The sequence below is a fragment of the Bos taurus genome, chromosome 16 (genome assembly GCF_002263795.3).
Source record: "Bos taurus isolate L1 Dominette 01449 registration number 42190680 breed Hereford chromosome 16, ARS-UCD2.0, whole genome shotgun sequence".
NCBI lineage: Eukaryota > Metazoa > Chordata > Mammalia > Artiodactyla > Bovidae > Bos > Bos taurus.
The window spans coordinates 20,395,495-20,412,247 of NC_037343.1; the positions used below are offsets into that span (position 1 = coordinate 20,395,495).

Consider the following 16,753-nt stretch of genomic DNA (forward strand, 5'->3'; position numbering starts at 1 on the left):
CTTTGTTTGTAGTGATGCTTTCTAAGGCCCACTTGACTTCACATTCCAGGATGTCTGGCTCTAGGTCAGTGATCACACCATCGTGATTATCTGGGTCATGAAGATCTTTTTTGTACAGTTCTTCTGTGTATTCTTGCCACCTCTTCTTAATATCTTCTGCTTCTGTTAGGTCCATACCATTTCTGTCCTTTATTGTGCCCATCTTTGCATGAAATGTTTCCTTGGTATCTCTAATTTTCTTGAAGAGATCTCTAGTCTTTCCCATTCTGTTGTTTTCCTCTATTTCTTTGCATTGATCGCTGAGGAAGGCTTTCTTATCTCTCCTTGCTATTCTTTGGAACTCTGCATTCAGATGCTTATATCTTTCCTTTTCTCCTTTGCTTTTCACCTTTCTTCTTTTCACAGCTATTAGTAAGGCCTCCCCAGACACCCATTTTTCTTTTTTGCATTTCTTTTCCATGGAGATGGTCTTGATCCCTGTCTCCTGTACAATGTCACAAACCTCCCTCCATAGTTTATCAGGCACTCTATCTCCTAAATCCAATAATATTGGCTATCTTCTGATGTCATTTCTGAAGGAGATAGCTCTTCTATAAGAAAGACATGGCATTTAAAAAATAAGTGGCCAAGATCCTCGATTCTAGCACATTTCTAACCATTTTTCTTGCACTTTAACCATGGAAACATGGAAAATCAGAAAGGGAAAGGAACAAGAACAAGCAGCAGGAGAGAGCAAACGTGAAAAACTAAGAGAAAAGAAAAATAATGGAAGGAAAGAGGAAGGTTAAACATGAGTGAGCACACAGTTCATTCACTCAAACCTGGAGTACTCAGGACAGTCAAATTCAAATAGAGGGCAAACTTGGTTTATCACTCCTTTCCCTGAAGGATGCAAGAATGCCACTGCTGGCAGAGATCCTGGAGATGGTCTACTCCAAAGCCCTCATGTCATCAGTGAGGACAATGAGGCCCTGGAAGGGAAAGTAACTTCAAAGTCAGAGCAGGAAGCCAGGTTCACTGTGGACCAGTCTAAGGGTCTACCAACCACAGCCACGTGAAAGCAGTAAAGGCCCGTCCGAGTCATGCACGCATGCTGTTGCTCAGTCATGTCTGACTATTTTAGACCCCGTGGACTGTAGCCCGCTGGGCTTCTCCGTCCACAGAATTTCCCAGGCAAGAATATTGGAGTGGGTTGCCATTTGCTCTTCCAGGAGATCTTCCCAACCCAGGAATCAAACCAGCATCTCTTGGGTCGCCTGCACTGCAGGTGGATTCTTTACCACCTGGGAAGCCCTTTCCCAATCACAGACAATCACTAATGATCCCATGAGTGAAGAAAGATGGAGATGCCCTTCTCTCTCTGGGGGGAAAAACACAGATCAGCTCACAGAATTTAAACGCACAGGAAGAGCTGGAATTGGGCACGGCCACAGCCGACCCAGCTTCGGGGGTAATCTGGCCCGTGGAGGCAGCACACTCTGAATTCAGAAAGCTCCAAGTCCAATTTCTTACATTCCCAACAAACCGTCTCTGGTGGTGATTATGCCGTAACATTTCTGATGATTAATTAAGAGACTTTCATTACATCACTTGGCTTGTAATTAACAGCTCCCCCTGTCTTTAATAAAATAGATGGCATGATATAAAATAAACAAGGGGGACCAAGTGATAGGTAAACCCTAAGCCGAGATGATATCACCCTCCTCTTCTGTCAGGATGGAGGTGAAGAAGCAAAAGGCTATGGAAAAGATGAGTGGGGTGTGCTCAAGAGGGAGATGGGGGGGAGAAGGCAGGCATTTGCTCAATCAGTACCTATTTTCAGAATTTCCTTCAAGCTGGCTCGGACTGAGAGTCATCAATTATTTAAAAGATGTAACATGATGCTTCCTTTGTTGAGGCAAATCTGCAAGCAGACCCCGAGAGAAAATAAAAAATGAATTAGGCAGAATGTATTAGTCTGCTTGAAGAAAACAAAGATTTAGCTATTGGGACTCGCTCTTCTTAGAAACAGTTCAATTTTGTCTCCAAAATTCACAAACCTTTTTTCTCCCTCTCCTTACCTATTTATTTATTATTTTCTACAGTAGATCACACAAAAGGGGGCATGAATCATTTCCTAAACTTCTCCTTTCTTTTCAGATTCAGCTTGATGTATTGTCTTCATTTAAATTACAAATACACTAATCTGAAACACTGTTTACCAAGCAGCATTTTAAATGAAAGATACAAGAAATTGCATCACTCACATTTTAAAAATGACTTTAGACTTCGGACCTCATAAAAAACAGCCGACAGTGTTCTCTGTCTTGGCTGCTATATTTCAGTCTAGCTAATGAAATTCAATTAGTGAGCTTTGTACTTAGGACATTATGATTCTGATGGCTGGTCTGATCAAAACTGGTGTGCCAAGCCCTAGTTCTGTTTTCTGGCAGACCACAGTTAAAAGGAAAATTCAATAGGGTAGATTGGCATGGGGAAAGTTAGTTTCAGAGGAACTCACTTCTCACCATCATTAAAAAAATACGGGAGGAGAGCTGTTCCTTAGAAGGGTTTTATTATTTACTAATCAAATGGACTAACATTTTGAAAAACCTCAATACCTAAGTCTGTCATTATCAGTGTTAGTCTTTTAAAAATAGCAACTGACCTAAAATAAACCAGTAACCAACTAAAATCAATAAATCACAGATTTAATCCGGTTTTAGGTTTGGATCTGCCTGAGCTTGTGTTACAAACAAAAAGTACAAATACTGGACTCTTAGTGATGTCTTTATGTTAATTTTGTTCTTGTTCAGTCATTAAGTAGTATCCGATTCTTTGTGACCCCATGGATGGTAGCCCACCATGTTCCTCTGTCCTTGAGATTTATCCAGGCAAGAATCCTGGAGTGGGTTGCCATTTCCTTCTCCAGGGGATCTTCCTTAGCTAGGGATTGAACCCATGTCCCCTGCATTGACAGGCGGATTCTGTACCACTGAGCCACCAGGGAAGCCCAATGTCTTTTACAGGCCTTCCCAATTAAAGCAATAAGCATCACCCACAGGAAACCTTGAGCCTTTACACTGAAGATTCAGATTACACCATCAGTTCAAGAGGTGCTGTGCCTTTAACACCTGAAAGAATTTAACACTTGAAAACAGATACACACTTAGCAAAAACCACTGGGCTGAAGCCTAGTACATTACACATCTTGATCCTCTACCTGGACCATTGGCCTTTGATTCAAGGGTACCACGTCTGCATGGATCAGGTTGAATGGCAAGACACAATCTAACTCATCATTATATGGCCCGATTCTTCGGACAGCAAAAGCAGACAAGCAAAAATGGAAATTTCAGATGGACATATAGCCTTTGGTCTGTTAATAACAATCCTAATTAACTAGACAATTGAGACCTGAGCATCTATTTCATTTTCAAAGTTGTTTTCTTAAAACACAAACCAGGTCGTACCGGTTCTTTGCTTCTCTCACAGGGAATGACACCCCTGTCCAACTCGTGATAGACAGAAACCAAAAGAGCCATCCTTGGCATCTCTTCTGCGTCATCACGTCTTTCCCTCTTTCTGGAAAACAATTACGGGAACAGTCATCTGAAATCCCAGAAGTGGAATCTGACTTCTTGGTCCACTCCTTGGAAAGCTGTTCTAGAAGCTTTTGGTTTTACCTGGGAGTGACCCAGGATTGGGTACAGATACTCAGCCTGGACTTCTTGTACCCTTGGTGCCATTCTTCTCTGACTCAAAAATTGTACATCCCTCATCTGTTCTTGATAGGAATATATCATACAGATATTTTTTGATGATAAATCCATTCAGAAGTAAACTTTTTCTTGTGTCAAATGCAAAAGGGAAAATGCACATTCACTTCCTTCCCACAAATGGGCTGCCTCTGATGTGTTTTCTCAGAATTCATTAGTAAAATGCCTTGCTAGACTGTCTTGCTCCAGCTTGCTACAGCAGAGTCTGCGCCTCTCTTCTCAAATCCACATTGACTGACTTCACATTGGTAACTTGAAATCACACTGCGGCAGGAGTATTTACATCAAGGAAATCACTGTCAGAACTCAGGTATTTTTACACTATGGTTACCAAAGGGAAAAGGTGAGAGGAGGGATAAATCAGGAGTCTGGGATTAACATATACACACTGCTGCTGCTGCTGCTGCTAAGTCGCTTCAGTCGTGTCCAACTCTGTGCGACCCCATAGACGGCAGCCCACCAGGCTCTGCCGTCCCCAGGATTCTCCAGGCAAGAACACTGGAATGGGTTGCCATTTCCTTCTCCAATGAATGAAAGTGAAAAGTGAAAGTGAAGCCGCTCAGTCCTGTCCGACTCTTCAGCGACCCCATGGACTGCAGCCTACCAGGCTCCTCCATCCATGGGATTTTCCAGGCAGAAGTACTGGAGTGGGGTGCCATTGCCTTCTCCAATATACACACTACTGTATATAAAATGGGCTTCCCAGGTGGCTCAGTGGTAAAGACTCTGCTTGTCACTACAGAGGATGCAGATTCAATCCCTTAGGTTGGGAAGACCCTCTGGAGAAGGAAATGGCAATCCACTCCAGTATTCTCGCCTGGGAAACCCCACAGACAGAGGAGCCTGGTGGGCTGCAGTCCCTGGGGTCGCAGAGTAAGACACAACTTAGCGACTAAATAACAGTATATAAAGTAGATAATCAAGAAGGCCCTACTGTATAGCACAGGGAAATCTACTCAATACTCTGTAATAACCTATACAGGAAAAAAAAAAATCTGAAAAAAAATGGGTTTATGTACAACTGAGTCACTTTGCTGTACACCTAAAACTAACACAATATTGTAAATCAATTACACTCCAATATAAAATTTTTTAAAAATCAGGTGTTTTTTCATCCCCTTCCCTCACAGACAGTTTACCAGCACATCGCTGGAAAAGGCTTTAATTCACTGTTTTCTTCTTTGCAAATAAAAGGTACTATAGAGTGTTTTGCATCGACACCCATCCTTTTTCTTCTCTTTCCCTCTTTTGGGGGGGACGCTAGTCAGAAGTTCACCACCTCTTATTCCTTGGCTCCAGGCTTGACCATCTTTCCCAGCCACTCTTGCAGGTAGGTGTGGTCAGGTGATTGAGTTTCCTTCCATGGACAGAGACCAAAAGTGACAGAAGCCTCTCCATACTTGGGTTGTAAGCCACCCCCACAAATACATTCCACGGTTTTCCCCTTTCACGGGCTTCTGTAGATGCTCTGGGCAACCCTGGATGCCACTCATCGAAGAAAGAGAGCAATGGGATAAGAAGACATCAACCTTCAAATCCGTTCTGGAAAGAGACTTACCCCATTCGGGAATACCCATTGTGAACTTCAAATGTGAGAAAACAGTAAAGTTTTTTTGTTTGAACAGTTTACTGTTTGAGAGTTTGTTTGATTCACCAGTCACCATGACTATAGCTGAGTATTCGTTCTCCTCTTCTTCCAACCACTGTCTTTCCTCCCCCAGCTGATGTGATAAATCCAGGGATGATGACTGATCAAGACTGGGAAGACTGGAATAGGAGCCCTAATATATAATACTGACTTCTCACGCAGAATTTTTGTTTCACTTAAGAGTTTTGAGTTCTATGTGTTGTTCATGTCAATAGTCATTAGCCAGAAATCTGTGTTATTTCCATATGCTTGTGGTACCGTGTGTAGCTCATTCTTTCTCCCTTTAGTGATGTCATCTAAATAAAGTGTTCCAATTTATAATCATATCCACATCAGATATATATGAGGAGTTCAATCCATATGCCCTATGTCTTGTCAAGGAAATTAACTATAAAGGTATTGATATTATACAATTAATATGAGGGCTCTTAACATATTTAATTTCCCCCTGACCTGACTTTCTTCACTCATTGTGAACAAAAAGTATGAATTCATTATTTGCAAATAGTCTGGATTGCTTAATGTATTCTAGAAGGAACGAAGAGTACACATACATGTACTCAAGCACGCATGTTTCTGTCCCTATAGGGGGCAAAAATAGTAATTAAGGTAAAGATAAGGAACCATTCTAAGTTATCAACCATGTAGGCTTAGTGGAACTCTAAATGTATTTTTAGTTTATATTTGTTTATTTAAGGTTTTCTCTTTCTATAACACTCAAGGTAAGAAAAAAAAAGAAGGGAGGGAGGGAGAGAAAAATAGAGAAACCAAAAAAAATTGTTTCAATCTCTCCATATTATTTACTATATAAAGCATCACACATTTTCCTCCTTGCAAGCCTGCATAAAGAGTCTATTTGGGAGTGTTTGGAATTGTTGTGTTTTTAAAAATTTAACAATCATAGCTCTGAAGCTTAATCACTTGTATGTGTTACAAGACCAGATGGTTCAAGTGGGTGTTTGTTTACAAGTTCTTTGTATAAGGTTTTTAGCTGCTTCTTAGTCCAAAGCTGGATATTTCAACTAACCAAGAAGGCAATGAGGAATGAGAAGAGACTGGATTTCACAGATCCCTGGACTATTAGACTTCACTCCACTATGGTCCTGAGCACCTGTACAAGGCAGGGTTTAGGGCCTAAGAAATAATAACATTTGCACGCCACGCTCTGAGTTCTTCATGGACCTCGGACAGGCTCTAGAGGAAGAAGGCATCTACCCTGGGCTCAGCGCTGCTGGCTGCTGGCAGTGGACACCAGAGAAGAACAGAGCACCCTGCCTTCCTAACATTTTAACTACCCTCAAGCTCTAGAATTTAAGATGTTTCCTGTTTTAACTGGCTTCGAGAACTGAGCTGTTTGACCAGTCTCATCCTCCTCCAGCTTTCTCCTTCCTGATGTGGATGAAAGGAGAGAAAGACAACTTTCTTGGTGGCTGCCCCATTCTCTGTTTCCTCTGTACGAACCACACAGCCAATATTGGCAAACGTGCAAAGGATGCAGGTTTCTTTACCGCAAAATAAGTCCAATAACATTAAAGTTTCCTTAGAAGAGAATGAAAAGTTTCATCAAGGAACAAACTTTATTGGCTTTGAAAAGATGAACATTTACTTCTTGTTTTCTGGATGAGAAAATCCCCTTATAGTTCACTGTCTACTCTGGGGCTCACCTTCTCTCAACAGAAAGAAGGCAGTCAATACTTCCTTATTTTCATTCTTAATAAGATTAATGATGTTCAGCACAGTTAGCCCACCTAGAATTAATATCTTACAACATGAGCTATCTGTCCTTCATGGGTTCCCCAAACTGGTATCCTTCCTGTGACCACCCAATCAGTTCCAAGAAATAAGATATTAGAGCAAAAGGGGCAAGATATTAAGTTCCAAGAAATTTTCAGTTCCAAGAAATAAGATATTAGAGCAAAAGGGTACAGGGATATCTTAGCATTTCAGTGAACTTCTATCCTTTTGTACAATCAACTAGCAAGAAATTATATCCCAACAAAAATGGATTTGATCATTATCATTTCAGGCATTTGATTCCTCTTGTTTATTAGTTTGGGGGATAGATCTTTTCCATAACTTCTTTGGATTAACTCAGCAAAATGGGACATCATTTAACTGCATCTTTAGGATAAGGCTTGAGAAGGGAATGGCAACTTACTCCAGTATTCTTGCCTAGGGAATTCCATGGACAGAGGAGCCTGGTAGGCTATATAGTCCATGGAGTCACAGAGTTGAACACGACTGAGTGACTAATACTTTCACTTTCACTTTAGGATAAGGAATGCACATCATTTATTATTCATTCTCCAAAGAGCCACACAATATTTTGCACATAGCTGGTGGTATCACTGACTCGATGGACGTGAGTCTGAGTGAACTCCGGGAGTTGGTGATGGACAGGAAGGCCTGGCGTGCTGCGATTCATGGGGTCGCAAAGAGTCGGACACAACTGAGCGACTGAACTGAACTGAGTGTTCCAGAAAAGGATGTTGAATGAATGAAGGAATAAATTACTAGCATTGATTATTCTCTTCCAATCTTAATGAATGCAAAGCTTACTTTAATACATGTCATTAGCCTTGGCAAAGTAAAGTCAGGAATACCTAGATAAATGAGCATATTTATGACATGTGACTGTTTTGCCTTCTGAAGACAACTCTTAAGAAAGAGCATTTTCCCCAAACAAACAAAAAAGAACCAACTGATATTTTAGAAGAGAATATGAAGTATGATTTTTCTCTCAACACTTGATAATCATTTGCTTATAAAACTAACAAAAAAGACACACATTGAATCAGGGATGTCTAAGTGATCTCAGAAATAGGATCATCTGTCCCTATAACAGGACAGCATGAATCAAACAAATATGTTCCAGATTCTTCCATGTATGTATCCCGACTCTGGAGCCCAAACAAAAACCTGTCAATAAACTGTGAAATTAGGGGGAAATAAAAGAGTGTTCTCATTATTGACAACCTTTAATAAGGAGAGTGTGTATAGTCAAATTCAATTTGAAATTTTGAAATTTGAAAAATTGAAAAATTGTCTTGATTTTTTTTTGACTGTGCCAAGTGGCCTGTGAGATCTTAGTTCCCCGACCAGGGATTGAACCCAGGCTCTCAGCAGTGACAGTGTGGAGTCCTAACCACTGGACCTTCAGAGAATTATTTGTCTTGACATTTAACAAAAGAAATCAAACTTAGCACATATACTTTCTACGGTAACAGTGTGCGCCATAGAGTAGTTGCTACGGACTGAATGTTTATGTCCCCCTGAAAATTGTATGTTGAATCCTAATGCCCAACGTGATCGGCATGTGGCCTTTGGGGTGATTAGATTATGAGAGTGACACACATCCCCTGTGGTGGGATTAATACCTCCACAAAAGAGGCCTGAGCGCTCCCTTGTCCCTTCTTCCATGTGAAGTTGCTGCAAACGACACCATTTGGGATGAGGACCTCACTGGACACCAGATCTACTGCAGCCAGGACTGTGGACTTCCCAGCCTTCAAAACCGTGAGAACTGAATTTCTGTTATTTAAAAGCCACCTAATTTAGGGTACTTTCTGATAGCAGCCCAAACAGACTAAAACAGTAGTCAACTTTTAACCAAAACTTGTTAAATGAATAAATGTATATAGCAGCCAATTCTGTATCATAGTAAAGATGTGGCTTGGGTATAGAAAGTTAAACCCAAATTCAACTTCTGATTTGCTAAAAATCCTTCCCTTTTTAGCACAATCATTATTTATTCTTATTTGTGACATAAAATGAATGGGCACTTGAAACAAGAATGTTTAAAACCAAGATGGGATTTTTCAAAATGCATCACTTCCTAATCACACTACTATATATTTGTCTTATCTATGTTTTTCAAAAAGATTATGTCTATCATATCTGGTAGCAGAAATACTATATGATAGGTGCTACTGTGATTATAACATGAAAGTATCTAGGTAGGATATTTCACACCACAGAAATTGGCAAACTCTATAGTTCAGGATTTGATTTACTGTTTGGTTTACTGTCTTGTCTTCAGAAATGATGGATAAAATGTAAATAAAGTAAATTAAATTAGTAAAATAAAATGCCCTTTCACATTAAAAAAAGATGTGATTTTCCTTTCATTATATCCCTCAAAACATCCTGGGAAAATCTAACTAGGCTTCTGCACACATAGAACTACTCTTCTGCAGATTGAAGGGGAGCAGAAACACCAGCAGTAGCTATGAAATATCACTGGTGGTCACTATTCATGTTTTATATACTGTCAGCAGCAACATGGTCATTTAGCATCAGACATAGTTATCCAGGCACTTAGATGATGCAGCAAGTGTCAATACTGAGGATACTATTTATAGCCCAATAAACTATCCTTTGAACAATATTAGTAACATTAAGCTTAGGTAGCACTCAAAGTACTAATGCCTTAATATAGATATATTGCTATAAGCATAGTTTACAGCACGGAACATAAACACAAATCCAGTGACACTAATAAATCACTTTCTTGACTGCTTAAAAATGTACTGCCAAAATGGGCTTTATGCATTACACAATGGAGCAGAAGGCAGCGATATATATTTAAATTTTCCATTTTTAAGCTGTCACTCAAAAACTTTTCATCCTTTTTTTAGCTTATTGATCTTACCGGCTTGTGATAACTGCTTCAACTGCTTGGTTGAGCTGTTTTTAGCTTCTGCTTCTTTTTAATAAGAACTAAATCAGGAATCATAAAATGCTACTAATTTAGCATATTTCAATAGAGATGGAAGTTACAAACAGCACGAAAATAGTGCGATTCTCATGTCTTATTGCCCTAGAATCCCAGATTTAATTACCATGTGGTACAGTATAATGAAGGGGATAGTGATGCTATGTATCACTATATACACACTGAAAATAAAACTTGTATTAAATATGCTAAAATAGTTGCTCCAGGTTTCCTGATCCCTTCAATTAAATATTTTTTCACATGAATGAATTATATGTGTGTATATATATATAAGTTTTTAATTGTTGTTGTATATAGAATAGATTCTGTGCTATTATTTCCTTTCTTTTTGGTTCATTTACAAAGAAAACTCCATTCTTAAGGTTTTTGCTATTCCTTACCTTACAATATATTGTATTGGCCAAAAAGTTCATTCAGGTTTTTCCATGAGATCTTATGGAAAAACCCAAATGATCTTCTTGGCCAACCCAACACATCTGGCACCAAAACAACCAAAATATCATCAGCAGAACAGCTGAACTGATTACCTGATCAACCAGCTTGCATCATCCCCTCCACACCGTGCATGCTCTTCAGCTTGGAGTGGCAAGCTGTTAACCACACTCAGAAAACGTCTCAAGGCTGATTTTGGATCAGAACCTTGTCCTCTCAGACCTGTGTCTGCTCTCAAAGGAGACTGTCTCTGAACTCTGCAGCAAACTGTACTTCGCTTCTCCCCTCACTGCTAGCCCCAAAGTTCAGGGCTCAGTATGGAAGAAAGAGCGGTCCTCATAGCTCATTGCCCTTATTTTGCAAACGGCTGCATGGAATGCGGAAGCCACAGACCCCCAAGGCCCGATCCATAAGAAATACCCCCGTGACCAGTATACTGTGTGGTTGTGGTCATGGCTCTGAGTACGGCCCTGAATCTCACCCACTCAGATAGGACAAAGCACTGGATTTGCTCACAGTGCAAATCCCATCACACCTTCCCCTGACGTCCTCCCCAGAAGCGGCAACAGCAGCAACTATTAGGCAGCCATGAAGTTTATTCTCAGAGGCAAGAACAGCTGGATTTTAGTTACTATCATTATATCTAGCTTCTGAGAGAACCTTGAGAGCATGCAAAAATAGCCAGATTAGTTTAAAAAATACAGATGAGTGAAGGGAAGGCTTTTCTTTCAGCGTATTTAAAATCATTAAAACTCTTCCATAAATAGTTCTTGCTCACTTGACAGCTCGTAATGTCAATAATGTTAAGCTTCCTGCATCATTTCAAACTGAGCCCCCAGTTCGTTCCTGGCACAGCTTTGGTGCCAGCTTTCTAGCAGGTGGCCACCACCAAGAGTCATCATGTTTCAGCAGAACTCACCATTCTGTTTCTGTATCCCTTGTTTCCACAAATGCTACCGCTTCGTTGAACAGGTCTCACAATCACACACATTGCCCCCTCTGGTTTGTGTACCATCTGTGTATGTAAATGTAAGTGGGCGGGTGCACACCCAACCGGAGGGGCACATTTTCATTCCTCTTCCACATCAATATGGTGATGAATTTCCCACTTAGAGCTTTTCTGACAGCTGGACGAAATGGTAGCTCCCGTGACCAGGGATGTCCTGACTTCTCCTTGCAGAAAGGTATTCAGCGCACGTAATAATTATCCATCCATCTCGTTCACACTAAAGGCGTGGCAATGCAATTTTAGCCTTATAATCAAGACCATATGACAAAAACCCAAGGCCATTAGGGACCAATTTTGAGGATTCTCTGCAAGACCATGATTTTCCAACCGCACTTACATATGCTGAATAGTTACCTCTGCACGACCGCACCTGCTCTCATTTATGGAGCCCCTCTGTTTTCCAAAGCTATTCTTAATAATGAAATAGGGTAAAGTTTTAAAGGCTGGCTGACTTTTTTCTTCCTTCATTAATTTTTTTTTTTTCCATTTCCCTAAGCATAGTATGAAAACGCTGAGGGTGAGTTTTCTGCTCACGCCACCGACCATACTTCAGGGTCTGCTTTTCTCTCTTTCTTCTTCACTTCGCCCTCTGCCCTGACCCCTCCCATCCTTCCTCTCAGCCCTGCCTCTGATCTGAAGCCTGATCTTCCTGGCCCATAGTTGCTCCACATGGACTTCTGACCACCCCACTTCAGGTTCAGTGACACAATAATAATGATGTCTCTGAGAGAACATGATGTCATCATAAATCTAGGAGCTGTCCAGCAAAGACTCCACTCGTAAAGTAGAAAGATGGCCAGAGTTACTTTGAAATAATATAAAACATGGCTCAAATAGTCTTTCATGTCTTATATAAAAATGTTTAGAATAATGAATAAAGCCATACCCTTTGATAGATAAAGCTATAAATACTAAAAGCAATAATATGGTCTAGAATTAATGATTTATCAATTTGAGAGGCAATAGGGGAAAATATTCATTAACTAGTAAGAAGAAACACATTATAAAGCCTCCACAAAATAAAAAACGACCAAGATGCTAGATTTTACTACCATTACTTTGGACTCTCTATGTATAGACTCTGCTCAATCTTATTTTTTAATCGTTCAAGGGACAAGAAATTATCTCCAAACATCAATTAATTGTCACCTTGGTTCCTTAGCTCGTAAGAGGGCATCATATTATCTCATCTCTGGACATTTTTCTAAAATTACGAGATAATGGACCTTTTAATGCAAGTCCATCACTCATTTTTTTTAAATTGTAAGACAGCATAGATAAATAATGCCATAAGCAATAACTCAGTATAATAACATAAAAAAAAAAAAAACTCCATACAGTCCCTCTCCATGGAAGAAGTAGTCATACATTGCAGATGGCCATGTTTGGGAAAGTTCTGTGAAGATACCCGACAAAAAATTCTTACCTCTGCATTGAGGCCATCAAAACCAATCTGTTTGTTTTGTCCACTGCTCTGGAAATACAATTGTTATCCATCCTTCTCACTGCTTAATTTAACACAATGAATCTTGGCCTGTTCTTAGTAAACAAGGGCAGAATGTATTGTGCAATTTCCAATATAAAACACTAAAAAGTTCCTAATTACTTGATTAAGGCATGTGGAAACAAGGGGACCATATATAAAAGGAGCCAATGATCTTGGCTTGAGCATTCCACCAGTTGAACAAAGTTCTGATTATCTAATCAGGTTCTAAATATGTGCAGATAATGTATCATCTATAAGAGGGTATATAGTTCGTGTTAAAATATGAGCTGTTTCCTCAATTAAGGTACTTGCCAGCTGACAGGCAGAGGAGTAGTTGTGACATCTCAGTAGTGATCCCAACCTGAGTATGTGTGAAGTTAGCTGTTCCTCTGATTGTCACCTCACTGGAACTATTTGCATTGGCAACAGCACACGGAGTTGGTTCGACCTTAAATGTGCATTTCTTAAAATGCCTTCAAAAAAGCCTGCCCAGTGGTGCTGCTCTGGAAATAAAGCCATTATGTTACCTAGAAGCTAACCTGTCACAGGCTTGACAATGCGGTTACAGGCAGTAGAAAGGGCCAAATCTTTCAGGAGAAATCATATAATTTTAAAAGCTACCAAAGGTGGGTGTGAACAATTCCTGTGTCACTCATGTGCCAATCACCTATCTATCAAAAGCATTAAATCAAGGAATAAACAAAACCAAACTTTAAAGTAGAAAAGAAAAAAAGACAGGTGGAAGCCTAGTATTCTGCAATAATCTTAAAATTATACTTTTAACCATAAAGGTGATAAAAAATTCAAGATGATGAAGACAAATTATGAAAAGCACTGTATCACTGTGATGCCAGATGAGCAACGGATAAAAGTCATTCTAAAAACTCTAGAAGTGGAAAAGGCTCTGTTAGATTTGTATATCTTTGCTCAGCTTTGGAGATACTTCTTTAATTTTGCTCTCTTCCTCACTCGTAATTAAATACTTCCTCAAGTCTCCTCTTTTGATTATTCTTCATTTCCTCATCCCTGAATTGTTAAAGAAGCTAAAACCTTGGACCTCCTTTTTATTCTACATTCACTCCCTAGGTGGTCACAGCTAGCCTCTGTAATTTTAAATACCATACATATGATGACAAACCACAAACGCATAACTTTAGCCAAAATGTTTCCTCTGAACTTCAGCCTCATCGATCCATCTTCCTACTTCCTAAACAATTCATTTGGATGTCTATCATGCATCTCAAAAGTAACATTTCCAAAATGAGTACTGATTATTCCGTGTCCTCAAATGACCGAACACCATCTCTGAGCATCCTTGCTGTTCTCTCTGTGGGAAGTTTCTTGTTCCCCACATCTGCCTACCCATCTCCTCACTTTATTTTTTAGTAACTTCTGGAATATTCTGACTACAAAGGCAACCACATCTTCCCCATTCTCTATCCCACTTATCCAGTTTTATTTTTTCCATAATATTTAGCATTAAGATGTGATATTTTTAATTGAAGTATAGTTAATTTACAATGTTGTATTAGCTTCCAGTATAGAGCAAAATGATTCAGTTATATATATGTATGTATGTGTATATACATGTATATATTCTTTGTCATATTCTTTTCCATTTTAGTTCATTACAAGACACTGAATTTAGTTTCCTGTGCTAAACAGTAGGTCTTTGTTATTTATCTATTTTATATATAGTAGTGTGTATCTGCTAATCCCAAACTTCTAATTTATCCCTACTCCCCATCTTTCCCCTTTGGTAATAAGCTTATTTTCGACGTTTGAGAGTCTGTTTCTGTCTGGTAAATAAGTTCCTTTGTACCATATTTTAAATTCCACACATAAATGATATCATATAATATCTGTCTTTCTCTGACTTACTTCACTTAGTATTATTATCTCTAGGTTCATCCATGTTGCTGCAAATACATTGCTTCATTCTTTTGCATGGGTAAGTAGTATTTCATTGTGTGTGTAAACATACGTAAACTTACTTTCTACTCATTTTGCTTCCTTTCCCTCCTTCCTTTTGTCCTGTTTTCTTTTCACCTTTCCTTCTTTATTTCTCTCTGTCTCTGTTTCCATTTGTTCTTTTCCTTGCTTCCCTCCCTCTTCCTTCCTTCCTTTCTTTCATTATTTATCTCCCTATACCAAAATGTAAGCTCTATCAAAACAGAGAACCTCTGTTCACTGCTATATGTCTATTCATTCCACAAGTGTGCTGTCCACTATCATATTTCAAGATCCTAAAACAAATTTTTAACTGTCAAAAGTATTGAGACAACTATGCATTTGGACTGTTTGCAAATTTAAACATGAGAATTTTTAGTCTTCTACTGTATTTGACACAACTGAGCGACTGAACTGAACTGAACGGTATTTCCTTAAAAAAAAAAAAACCTACAATTTTATATTTAAAAAGAAAAAAGAAACTTAAAACTAGGATTCCAAACAGAACCTAAAATCCATGACATGCTTTCATTTTTAAAAAATGAGGCTGAATAATACATAAACCAAATAGAATTTCTAGAACAAAATGAAAAATTATATATAGAGATAGATTCTATTAAGCAGAGTAATGATAGAATGGATAAATGAATCTTTGCTGACTGCTAGCCATGGGTCAGAAAATGTTAATCCTAACAAGAACCCCATGAGGGAAAATTCCCACTTTACAGAGTAGGAAATTAAGTGTTTGATCAACTTGCTACATTTATATAGCTAATCCCAAAGCCAGGATTTAAACTGTATTATATTGTATCGGTTTGCCTAAATATACATACACATGGTGTGGGTATAAATTTAATGTGAATTAGAAACAGAACTCTACAGAAAGAAGCCTGGAATACAAAGAAGAGAAAATGTAACAATTCTCATCTCTTGGAGGCTTAACATTTTTAATATGCATATGTTTTTATACAATTATCACAATGTTGCAGTTCTTAAATTTTATTTTTGTGATAGTGAATATAAAATATGTATCATGTATGTAAATTATGAAACATAATAATAAAATGAACCTTCATGAATCCCCTATCCAGCTTAAGTAATAAGCATTGCTAAAACTGGTAAAGTTATCCAGGGACCTTTTTTAATTGCACACAGCTCCATTCCTTACCAGGAATAAACACTGTCTTGAATTGTGTGCATATCATTCCTTTTGTTTTCCCTGGAAATTTTACCACAAGAATCTGTCCTTAAATAACATAATTTACTTCTAACTGATATTTCAAGATGGTGTCATATGGCATGTAGTCCTTCCTTTCCGGTTGTTTGTTGTTTTCTCATTAAATATTATTAGTATCTTTCTATGACATGTCTGGGTTGATGCACATAGCTGTGGTTCATTGATTCCATTGCTCTATCGTATTCCAATTCATGAACATGCCAAATTTACTTGTCCAGCCTTCTGCTAACTTCTTCTGCAGACATCAAAACATATTATAAAGCTACCATGAGATAATGTGTTCTTTATATGAGGACAGACAAATTAATCAATAAAGCCAAATAAATAGCTCAGAAACAGGATCACACCAGATGGAAACCTGGTATCTAACAAAAGTAAATTGCAGATCTGCAGGGAAAAGATGAACTACAGTAAATGGTGCTGATATCATTGATTGCCTTTAAAAGGAATCCTTCCTTAAACTGTCTATACACAATTGTAAATTTCAGATGAGTTACA

At 38.8% G+C, this 16,753-nt stretch overlaps 1 protein-coding gene across 5 annotated transcripts in view; it reads right to left on the reverse strand.

Annotated features, from left to right (window-relative positions):
• ESRRG (estrogen related receptor gamma) overlaps positions 1-16,753 on the reverse strand; it is a 696,017-nt gene that overhangs the window by 491,934 nt on the left and 187,330 nt on the right. The window contains exons 1-2 of one of the 5 annotated variants that reach the window (XM_010813096.4): positions 11,493-12,275; positions 1,813-1,903 (exon numbers count right to left, since the gene is read on the reverse strand). The exons of 3 other annotated variants lie outside the window; for them this stretch is intronic. The gene's annotated coding sequence lies outside the window, so the exon portion shown is untranslated. Of the gene's footprint in view, positions 1-1,812; positions 1,904-11,492; positions 12,276-16,753 lie in introns of those variants that run through there. One more of the 5 variants, XM_059875661.1, reaches the window with a different exon arrangement.